Genomic DNA, 12,014 nt, shown 5'->3' on the forward strand with positions numbered 1-12,014 from the left:
AGGAATCAGACTGGAATTTGATTTCCCATTGTCAAGAAGATAACTTTGATTTTATGCAAATATTCCATCCTTGGTTATTTTTCATATGTTTAAATTGAAGGATTATAATTGATTCCATTCTAGGGTTGCTCTCAGAATAAATGTGCAAATACAATGCTCATTGATTGTTCCCTATTGAAGAAGAAAGACAAAATGAACACTAAATGAGCAGCCAAAATGAACTGTGCCCTATTAGATGAGCTGCCTGCTCTGCCTCACTAACTACTGCCAATGTGAGCCTTCTAACGCAGAGTCGGCCCCACGGAAGAGCTCTGAAGCCAGACGACCTATGTTCAAATCTCAGCTCTGCCGCTTTCTAATGAGGAGAGTGCAGAGAGGGAATTCACTTCTCTGCCTCAGTTTCCATATCTGCTTGAACTAAATGATAAAAGCACTGACCTTCTAGGTATACTTTAAGGACCAAACTCGAGCTTAAAACAGCCCTGGCCCTCAATCAATTTCAGCTCTGCTTTTAGCTATGATTTGTTTTGCAATCATAAGTCACTCTCTTCTACTTTCTTCTCCAACTCACCCCACTCTGCTGCAGTAAATGGCGGCTCATTTAGACCTCCTTAAAGAAGAAAGATGTGACTGTGTTAGATGCTAAAAATCCATCCCAGACAAGACAGACTACTAGTGGATGGGTTTTTCCACTAGTAGTCTATGTTGTCTAGGATGGGTACTGGAGGCAAGTCAAATGAAAGCTTTCCTCCCTTCCATACTCCCACCTTCTGACTTCTGCAAAACTGCCCTTGCTAAGTCCTACATGCTTGCCTCATCGTCAGTGATACTTTTCCTTACTGACTACTCTGATTTCTCAATAATGTTTTTTATAAAGCCAGGTGTGGTGGTGTAGAGATATAATCCCAGTACTTGGGAGGCTAAGACAGAGGGATCACAGGTTTGAGGCCAGACTGAGCTGTTGCCGACTAATCTCAGTTGGGTCCTTATTGTCAGCTCCCGGTCAAATCCTCAGAAAGATGGGGCAAAAGGCAGGTGATGTCCTGCAGAAACCTCTCTGCAGCAATTCCTTCCCCTCTATGAATTCCCTAAGTTTTTGGGTACGACGTTTGGGAAGGAATTTGAGGTGGACAAAGGCTTCTTGAGCCAATGACACTTTATTACAAAAACTCCAAGAAATTTATACCCTTCACCAGTAAGGTTAATAATAAGAGAAAAGGGGGGTGAATGCAATCACTGTGAAATGATAATGAATGACATGTAAACAAAGGTAATAAAACTAGTCCTTCAGCTGGCTGTTGATCTTCGAGAGAGATTGACTTCTGACTCCTGATTCTTTTCCAAGGTCTTTGCAGATAAGCAGTCCCAGGGGGCCACTTCCCAAAATAAACAAGCATGGCCAAGGCTTGGGGGTTTCTCGGGGAATCTTCTTTGGCTCTCTTGGAACTTTCCATCTTTTGGGCTCAGTTCATATAGCAAGTGTGGGGAGACGTGGTGATTCAGGTGGATGTGATAAAGTTTCTCCAGGTGTTGGCATCTTATCTTCTTAATCTGAAAGCTTAAGCATACTCACAACACAGTTTTGCAGACAAAATACCACAAACAACACCACAAAGTTCTTGGTTTTAATTGTCCTTAACTGCTAAACACTCTTCTTTAGACAATAAGCCTATTAAAAGTCTAACCATCTTTAATAATCCATTTCTCTGTCACAAACCCTCTGCAACTTGCTTCTAACTTTCTAATTCCTTCCTTTCCCAGTTGGGACTTTCTTATGATAAGCTCTTCTTCATGCAAAAATGCTTTTCTTACTCTTACGGTATTTCCTTTCCTTCATACATATATATTTAGAACGTCTGTCCTTTATTTAGTCATATTCATTAACCATGCGATCAGCCTCTCTGTCTTCAGGAATATTTACACTGGGCGTAAAAGTCACCAATCTTTCTCCTTGAGTCTATTGTATTTGGGCAACTAAGTTGTTTATCAACTAAATTGCTTCGAAGTCACACACAAAATTTTATCTTCTCTGTCTCTAGGCAGGATCTCAAGGGTAAACAAAGTTTCCTTAAACTGAACTACCTTACCTGAGTTAATAGCTTAACCTAAGTTAGTGATAGTGAGGGTCAGAGACCCTTTGTAATTGCTGCAGCTGGAATGCTTATCACAGCATCTGAGTTCTGGCCAGTTTTTATTATTATTGAGCAGAGCCAAGGACGTTTATTTCCACGGACTCAATTTCTGATCTCACATCATCAGAGCAATTCGTGTAGAGAGTTAAAAGAATACCAAGAGAATAATAGTTATGAAGGATATCTAAAGTGGGGGATATTTTTTTGCCAGAGACGATACCTCTTTCTCGGGGCTTTCTGCCGATAACTATGTGGAGTGGCGTCTTCAACACATAGATGCCGAGGCAGCAGGATGTCTTGGCACTGAGCAGCTTAGGGAAGCCCTCAGCAACTTATTGAGACCCTGTTTCAAAATAAAATATAAGCCGGGTGTGGTGGCGCACACTTGTAATCTTAGTACTTGGGAGGCTGAGACAGGAAGATCACACATTTGCAGCCAGCTTCAGATACTTAGTGAGGTCCTCTGCAAATTAGTGAGACCTTGTTTCAAAACAAGAAGTAAAAATAGGACTGGTGGTGTAGGTTGAAGGTATAATGCCCCTGGGTTCAATCTCCAGCAATAAATACATAAATACATAAATACATAAATAAAATAGGTCTGCAGTCTAACTTCAAGGTAGAACACTCCTGGGCTAAATCCCAGTACCACACACACACATACATACTCACATGTTTCTCATCATATTCTCATTTGTAGTTCACAAGCATCCAAAAATATAGATGTGACTGTCCTGTTTTCTTGGCAAAGGAACACGTAAAGACATCTGCATGAGGTCACAGCTACCTAGTGACAAGAGCAGTGTCCCAGTCACCTGAGTTGTGAACACAAAGAAAAAGCCATTCCAACAACTGCCAAGGACCAGAAATAGCTGCTTACAAAACATGTTGCATACACTGTGACCAGTGCCTATTGACAAGTCCCTTTATAAAGCAGCTTTGTTTAAATATATACACACATGCATATGCATATACACATGAATTTTCTTTCTTCACTTTAAAAGTAATATGTGGATATGATCAAAAAGTATAACATATAGAAATAAAAAATTTTAAAAAAGAAAAAAATAATCATAGTCTTACCACCTAGGGACAACTCACTATTAACATTTTAGGCTGTTTTCCTCATCTGTTTTCTATATATAAGCTATGATCCACTAAGTGATGTTGTGTACATATATAAATGTATCACTTTAACTTTCACTATGATTATATAATAACAATGCACCAATTTTAACAAAAGCTGTGATAATAGTTTACACAGTACAAACCTTCACAATTTCCTTGAACATACATCACTTAAACATTCATGCCTTTGCTTTCACAATATTTAAATTCAATCATGTATCACATCCAAAATGGATAACAGGAATAAGAACTTTGATTCAAGTTAAAATTATAGCTTTTAATTCTACCTGCTATAACCTCAGGAAAGAAAACAACTATAAGGAGACATTTGAATAACTAGGGGAGATTATTTCCAGCATATATTGGTTTTTAAAAGATGTTCATTTTCTCACCCACAGCCACGTAGACTGTAAACTCACAGCCAACCAAGTAACCACCATGTGGCAAAGGCATGCACATACATTCCACTGGCCCCAAAGGGCATCCACAGGGGAGTCCTGTCTCACCTTTCTTTCATTTCAAATATCTTTCAAACTATGGCTAATGCCAGAAATAGCAGGAACAACTGACTCTGGGGTGGCAGATAAAAAGCCTTTGTTCTTAAAGACTGAACTTGTAGCCCTTATAATTTGAAGGGCTCTAGCATTGGCACAGAGTGATTCCTGGAGTGGTCATATCAGAGAGGACCGGCAGGGAGGTAAAGGAAATACCCCGATGGGGACAGAGGACGGGCAGCACTGAGACTGGTCGATCCCAGGGGCTGCCCAGGGGCTACCAAGACTTCCCGTAGAACTGCAGTAAAAAGAAAACTAGGAGAAGGGCCACCTCTGCTATGCTGGGAACTATGCTTCATGTTTTAAAAAAATAAGTTTTCTCTTTGAATCTACACAACTCATTATTCTTGTCATTTTGCAGGTGGGGTACATTGCTAAGGAGCCGAGGGTGGTGATGCATGCCTATAATCCCAGTACTTGGGAGGCTGAGCCAGGAGGATCACCAGCCTCAGCAACTTAGCAAGACTCTCTTTTCAAATAAAAAATAAAAAGGGTTGGGGTGTAGCTCCAAGATAGAATGGCCTAGGCTCAGTCTCCATTATCAATAAACAATTGCTAAGAGAAACTCTAAAACGGCAGGCCAAATCAAATTTGGGGTTGTCTGACAAGAGATGGTCTTCGTATAGTTTGCCATTTTTCTGCACACAAACACACACACTACAGCATCCCTGCATCTAATCATTCACTACTATTTTCTTTTATGAAGATAAAAGCTGAAGAATTTCAAGAACTAGTATTTGTCCTAATTGGGCCTAATTGGATAAGATACATCCGAGGGGTCACCTTATTCATGCTTTGGTAAAAGTTATCCAAAAGGGTAATCAGACTCTCATGAAAATTGTCAGAGGCACTGTGATCATTCCTGGCTCAAAGCCCTAATGCTTATATAAATTATTTATTTAATGACTCACTTTGTAGGTGTTCTTGTTAATTTTTTATTTGTTTTTGGTATTTTTTCTATATACCCCTATGTTTTATGAAGATTTGTTTCAGATTATAAATTATGACAGGTTAGGAACCGTGATTATTTATAACATCAAACATGTTTCATTTATTATCTACTATAGTCAATCATTTTGCACATAGCTAGGTAGTCAGCACTTTAACCAGCACTATATGTAAGCGTGGTGCCAGCTATTATGGAAAACTTCAGAGCCAATCAATACCTTCCCTGTCCTCAAGGAAGAAGGACAGATGCACACATCCCCAAACTGTGGGACATCGTATGACTTAGAAGAACCTCTGAAAGAAAGAAATAAAATGGAACCATTAGCAAAGTATTCTGGGGACCAAAAGGTAAAAAGTACTTAGCAGAGGAAGTAACATTTTAACTTGACACTGAGGTGTCGGATTTTTTTTCTAGATTAGAAACTATACGTTCATTTTTGGAATGATCATCTTCTAAGAGTGAGATTCTATTCTCCATGTGGTCTAATCGGTTGTTTATGCTTTGAATTGAGGCCTTTACTTCATTAATTGCATCCTTTATCTCTTTTTGGCTCTCTCTGAATTCTTTTCGAAGCATCTCTATTATTTCTACAGTTATTTTCCTGATTTGATCTTCTAGAAATCTCTGATTTTCTGTTTTATCGGGTTCTGATGTTGTGGGGTTGTGGGCATTCATTGCTCCAGTGTTATTCCTCTTTCCCATGATTTCGGAAGTTTGTGCCTTCTCTGGGTTCTTCCCTTGGGTCACTATGACTTTGCTTAAGGTGCTCTGGATCTCGAGTCTGTGGTATCTCAGACCCCACTACTCCTTTACTGGGTTGTATCACAGAGTCTCAGACCCAGGGAGTCGATAGAGGCTGCTTTAGACTATGGGGGGTTCCAGGTTGCATGTTCTCCTATGGTGTGATATCTCTGCCACCGCTACTCCCCCACTGGGTCAAGTCCCAGGGAGTACAGTACTGGGATTTCTCCTCTGTGGCCCGCAATTTGACTCACTGTTCTTGAGTACGCAGATGTAGCTGTACTGGACTCGGTGAATTCGCTGCTGCTGCCACTGGTGGCAATATGGGGCCGCTGCCACACGCTCGGCCGTGAGGCTGGCGTATTTTTTCTTCTCTGGTTTTGAGTTCCACTCTGAGTCCCTGCAGCGTGTGCTGAGCTCAGCCACTGGGAGCTTTAGATGCTCCCTGCGCCGAAAGATCCCACCTGGCTGTTCCGCAGCGGCTCACCTCGGCTTGCTGTGGCCATCCAGTGAATTTGCCGCTGCCGCGGGCAGCATGGCGCTGCTGCCGTGTCCTCGGGTGTGAGGCCAGTGTATCTCCTCTGTGGCTCTGAGCTCTGTTCTCAGTCCGCTTTCTCTCTGGAGCCTGGTGATTTTTTTGTTTCTCTGGTGATGGTGTTTTCTGGCTATGAAAGGCACTGATTTTGTGGTAATGGAGATTGGTTGTTAGCGGGGCTCTTAAGCCCCGATTTTCTCGGTCGCCATCTTCCCGGAAGTCCCTTGACACTGAGGAATGGATCATATTTTACAGGCAGGGTAGGGCAGAAAGGGCAACAGGCAGGAGGAGCAAGTGAGCAAAGCCCAGGAACAAAACTGCATGGAGTCCTTAAGATGAACGTGTGACTTAGCCTTTTGAAGGTATAAGTGTCATTGTTAACCTAGGGGTTGAAAATATTAGTAACAAACTATTTTTGGTAAATAAGTAAATAAATAATAGGTTTAACCATGTTTATGACTTTCTTATATTCTGCTACCTGTCACATTAATGTTTTGGCACTGAATGATCAAATCAACAATCAATTTGCCACTATGAAAAATCTGGAAAAAAAAAAACCATCAGGGGAAAAAAGGTTTTACAAAATCACAGGGTTCTGGGAAGAACTTTTTTGTTGCCTACAATTCTTCTCAGGGGGTTCCCTTAAGATAAGAAATACTAGGTGCTCTGACACCAGTGCCAAAGGAAGGGGCAAGAGTCTTCACTGGGAAACAACAAATGACTCAATGACGATTCTCTTTCCTATTAATGCTGTCATCCCTGTGAAGCTCGGCTCCAGCCCAGTGCTGGGGAGGATCAGCAGTGTGGGAAGACAGCAAGGCTTTCCCTTCCTTGGGGGAAAGATAATGGATAAATAAAGATGTGCACTCCTTTAAAAAATAAACACCCATGAGAATCTTGGGTACTCACGCAGTGAGAGCTTGAGGCGGCAAGAATAGGAGCACAGGCCAAGAATGGGAGGCGTGTTGTGTGCAGAGCAAAGATTTGAAATGGGAGGGAGCACCGTGAACAGAGAAAGGAGCTCACAAGGGAGACCGGAGCCTGGAACCAGGTCGGAGCAGAGCAGCTCCAACCCCATGCACGAGGGGACCTCCTAAGACCTCCTCAGTCAAGTAGGACAAAATAGTAAGGAAGCAATAAAAGAAGAAATGGCCTAGAATTTTTGGCCTCACCAAGCATAACCTGCTACATAGGCTTAGTTTCAGAAGCAGATATAAAAAAAATTGCAGCCCACAATATTTTTTATGTTTGGGAGATTGAACCCAAGGGCAATCTGAGCTACATCCCCAGCTCTATTTTTTTATTCTTTTTTTTAATTTATTTTTTTTAATTAATTAATTTTTTTTTGTGGTACTGGGGTTCCTGGAAGCCCTTCTACTGCTGGGCTGAACTCCCAGATCTATTTTATATTTTTTTTATTTGGAAACAGGGTCTCTTAAGCCAGCAAGGCTGTCTCCGCCTCCCAAGCATGGGGATTACGAGCATACGCCACCATGCCCGGCTTTATTCTTTATTTTACAACAGGGTCTCACTAAGTTGTGGAGGGCCTCACTAAGTAGCTGAGGCTGGCCATGAACCTGTGATCCTCTGGTCTCAGCCTCCCAAGTACTGGGATTACAAGCATGTGCCTACACACCCAGCTACTGTAGATGTTCTTTTAAGCTTTGTTATCTGACAAGACATTGCCAAACATGTAAAATGTTATTACCAGAATCACAGAAGTCAGCCAGGAGAAATCTCTCTCTTAGTGCAATATTGGGAAATGGATTTTGGCCACAGATTTGCACCATAATTAAGTTATCCCTAAATATACATTCTAAACACAGAAGGTGAGAAATAAATAACTTTCATGTTTTATCCAGAGGCCAAATCAAGGCCCTTGGTATGTACTTGTGAAAAGTTATTTTTCAGGTTGACCCTTGTTGGATTATAAATAATTCCATAAAGGCTATTTTCTTCAAGAAACTGAAACATCTTTTAAAACCTCAGGGTGTTGCCTACAGAGCCCACCGTGATCATTTCTACTATGCTACTGACTAACTCAGCTTGGGCACTGAGTCCGCTCAGGACCGAGATTCTCAGGAAGGTGGGCAAAGTCTTCGGTTGTAGTTCTGCAGAGACTTCTCTACAGCAATTTTTCCCTTTTTATGAAATAAACTCCTTTAAGTTTCTGTTTATAGTGCTAAAAGTGGAGATTCCTCTCCAGGAAAAATCTGAAAATGACTGACACGGACAACTGCCTCTTGTGAATTGACAGAGTTTTAATTTTCATCTCCAGTACTTATACCCTTATACCCAGTATAAACACCAAAGGACAATAGTGAGGCATTAAGTGTAAACAAGATAAATAGGATAAAAGAAGATCCATGGCATCACAGTTTAAGATTCATCTGGGACTTGGTGATTAAAGTCAGCCCCCTTGGCTTTTATCATTAAAATCAGGTTTCTGGCCTCACAGGTGAGCCCTAGGGAGCAAAGTCCTGGGTCAGGAAAGGAGTCCACAAAGGCAGGAGTCACACTCAAAGTCCTTTTTGGAGAAATTCAGTCTTCTAGGATCTCCTTTAATCCTTTCAGAGTCTTTTGTCCCTAGGGCTTAGTCCATGCCCTCCTCTGCCTGGCAAAGTCCAGAGGGCTGCGGTGAGAATTTGTCCGGTCCTGTCTGCTCCGCCATCCACAATACTTATATTACAGTTAGTAGACAGGGCCAAAACATTATAACACAGGTGATTGGATTTCTATAATTGTTCTTTAATGAATAATCTTGAAGCCAGTTTTTATTGCAGACTTTTGGGTTTTTTACTATCCTGCTGCTGAGTCATAAACGGTAGTCTTTTGTTAAGCCAAGGCTTTTGCATCTCTAAGAGAGAAGCAGATAGCCCAGATTCCAGAGAGATGATTTTACATCTCTTTGGAGAATGGGGCAAAAGGTAGGAACTTGTGTTTGCAACTTCCTCTGCTGGCAGAGAGGTGTTGGGAGCTAATCTGTAGATCAAAGGACCTGCCTGTGGAAAGGCCAAGAGGAATTTTGCAGCCTTTCTCCGGCCCCTCAATTCTGATTGTGCTTTATTATAGCTTGAGCAATGCAGAGAAAGTCTGAGGGCTCAGACATTTTTCTAGAAAATTTATCTTTCACGGACTCAACTTCTTCCACAGTCCTAATTCTTGGGATCCCGTTTTACACCATTGGAGCTTATTAGTGTAGAATTCTAAGAGCAAGGAGTACTTTTGCCAGAGATGACGCTCCCTTCTCGGGACTTTCTGCCTCCGTGAAGCATGCCAATTATACAAGTGTTTTTCACACATGTATATGCCGAGAAAGGACGGTGGCACTACTACTCTATGTCCAGAGTTATACTAGCTGCAAATTCAGTTCTAATTTGCACAATGGCAATTCATGAGTTTCCTTTAAAAATAAATTCTGCCAAACCTGAGTACTGCTGTTTTCTCAAATGAGTAATAGTGAAACTAATTTTAATACAATTCTTCTCTCTTCACATACTGTACTTCCAAAACATTATTCATCCTCTCTCTGTTTATCATACCGTGTGCCCTGTGCTTCCAAATCCTTCTCAAGCAAGCCCCACTGCTTCCACCAAGTCCCCCTGGGACCTCCAACTAGATTATCCCTATTCTGATAACTCATAGGAAAAACTACTTATGTGAAATGGTGTTACATTTTATTTCAGAGGCAGAAGAGTATAGCAATAATGTCTGAAAAGCAGGAACATTTCAAATCAGAAAACTTGGACTTGAACCCTTGTTCCACCAACATGCATCCTTTTGTTGATCTTGTAAGATCCTTTTTTCCTTTCTGTAAAATGGACTTCCCAGAGACTGTGAGATTCAATGAGTCAATTCTTAGGAGATTGCTTTATAGGACATAAAGTGCTGTTTAAAGGTAATTGTTATTTCAGAAATATTTGGGGAGGACCTATCATAAGCAAGACACAGTTTTGAACACTGCATAGTAATCAAAATTGAAGAACGCAAATTCTCAACTCTCAAGAACCTTAAAATATAGTAGAGGAATGAAGACATATGCCTTAATTGTTAACGCTCAGGATAGTAAATGGAAAACACTTTAAACAGTATCCTCAGGATGTCAGCTCAACTAGACAGACAGACCTCTATGAATCTGGCTTCTGTTGTCCAGTTTCCTCTCACTACCATTCTTGGGCCTCTGGAGCTAGCCAAATGTTTGTACTCTTAATTTCTTGTATTAGGGTTCAGAAGAGTAGATAACCAAGCAATAATCTGAGGGTACTGCCTCATGTAGTGGTACACACCTGTAATCCCAGTACTTTGGGGGCTGGGAGAGGAGCACCACAGACTCAAGGCCAGCCTCAGCAACATAACAAGACACTCGGCAACCTAGCGAGACTTGGTTCCTAAACAAAAAATAAAAAAGCACTGGGGGTATAGCTTGGACATAGAATGCTCCTGGGTTCGATCCTAAGTGCCACAAAAAGATATTTGAATAAAAAATTAAAATTAATAATTTGAGAGTGCTATCTTTTTGTTTCCTTGTTATTTTGTAAGCTCAGGTGAGTTAAAAGGCAGTCTTTTGCATTCAATTTCAAAATAACTTAGATTTCCTTTGATCTACTGATTATTAAAATTATTTGATTGGATATTGGTTCTAGTTTACTTGGGGGAGGAGAAAGCAAAAAATGGCTTTTAATTCTGTTTTCTATATTTTTGTATTTCTTCCATCCCCCTCCTCTCTTAGTGAAGCCATCCTTTGAAGTTTATGTTTCTCTTTATTAATATGAGAACTCTTCACCTTAGATTCCTCACTACCATACTTTAAAATACAAGAAAGATTAGATTCTCATTGTTCATGTCTAAGAAGTGCTTTCTCCCAAGTCCCAGTGTGGGTTCAGTAGGGCTTCACCTGGGGAGAAACAAAGATAAGCATCTTGCCTCTCTCTATACTCTGGCCCTTATGTGGCTATTTTCTTCAAGAAACTGAAACATCTTTTTAAACCTCAGGTTTTTAGCACACACTGAAAAGGAATACACTTCCTCCTAGGATGGGGAAACGGAGAGAAAGAGAGAGAGATGTCCCAGGAGAAGGAAAAGAGAACTTTAAAATCAATATATGCTCTATTCTCAAATTATAATAAAGCTGCTACACATGGCGAGATCTTAGAACTATTTGTCCTCTAAACTTTTTGAAAACGTGATAACTGTTGGAAAGAACATAATAAAATCACATGGTATTTTTTTTTTTTAGTAGTGAGGATTGAGCCCAGGGGTCCCCCACTGTTGTATGCAGAGTTTGCAAGAAATGAGAGACTGGAGAGCCCAAGGGAAATGTGCCCATTGAAGCCTTTATTAGCTGGCAGAGCCCTAAGTCTAAAATCAGACCAGAGGGGAACCCCAACTGGCCGGGGTAGGGGGTTTATAAGGGGTAGGCAAGTGGGTTACAGAAGCGGAATTCGCTGGTTAGGGGTGTTGGAGGAGGGGACACCACACAGGAATTTTAGGCAGAGATAAGCCTTGTTGAGGGAAGGGAGTAGTCTCCTCCCTACTGGGAGTAGCATAGTCATTCCTAGAGGAGCTAGGTTAAACTTTAGATTTATCACTTAAAACAGGAAGAGGAAGGGGGATTCAGTTACAGGGTAGCACCGGGTGTGATCAAACTGAGTCTCCTCTGCTGCCACATTCCCCACTGGTCCTTGTAGATAGTGAAGCAAATCTTTGCTTCTACAGCCTTCAAGGAGTATCCATGGTGGATATTGGTGGAGCAGGAGTTGGTGGAAAGAAACCCGAGACAATTCCGTAACACGGTTCTTTACAGACTTGAGAAAGCAGGGTGCGACTGCACATAGAAACCAAACAATAACAACTGGCCCCACCAGGGGCATTATCCAGGTCAGGAGGGGGTTTTCTATCCAGCTCCATAGGTCAGACACTCGAGCTCTCTGTTTTAAATCACTACTGAGCTTGTTGAGGATATTAAGGTTTTGTTCAAT

At 41.3% G+C, this 12,014-nt stretch overlaps 1 protein-coding gene across 1 annotated transcript in view; it reads right to left on the reverse strand.

The window, feature by feature from the left end:
- COL9A1 (collagen type IX alpha 1 chain) overlaps nt 1-12,014 on the reverse strand; it is a gene marked incomplete at both ends in the record, with an annotated part of 162,528 nt that overhangs the window by 108,054 nt on the left and 42,460 nt on the right. The gene's annotated exons all lie outside the window — the stretch shown is intronic.

This window comes from Muscardinus avellanarius (genome assembly GCF_963383645.1).
Source record: "Muscardinus avellanarius genome assembly, chromosome: 8".
Classification (NCBI taxonomy): Eukaryota; Metazoa; Chordata; class Mammalia; order Rodentia; family Gliridae; genus Muscardinus; species Muscardinus avellanarius.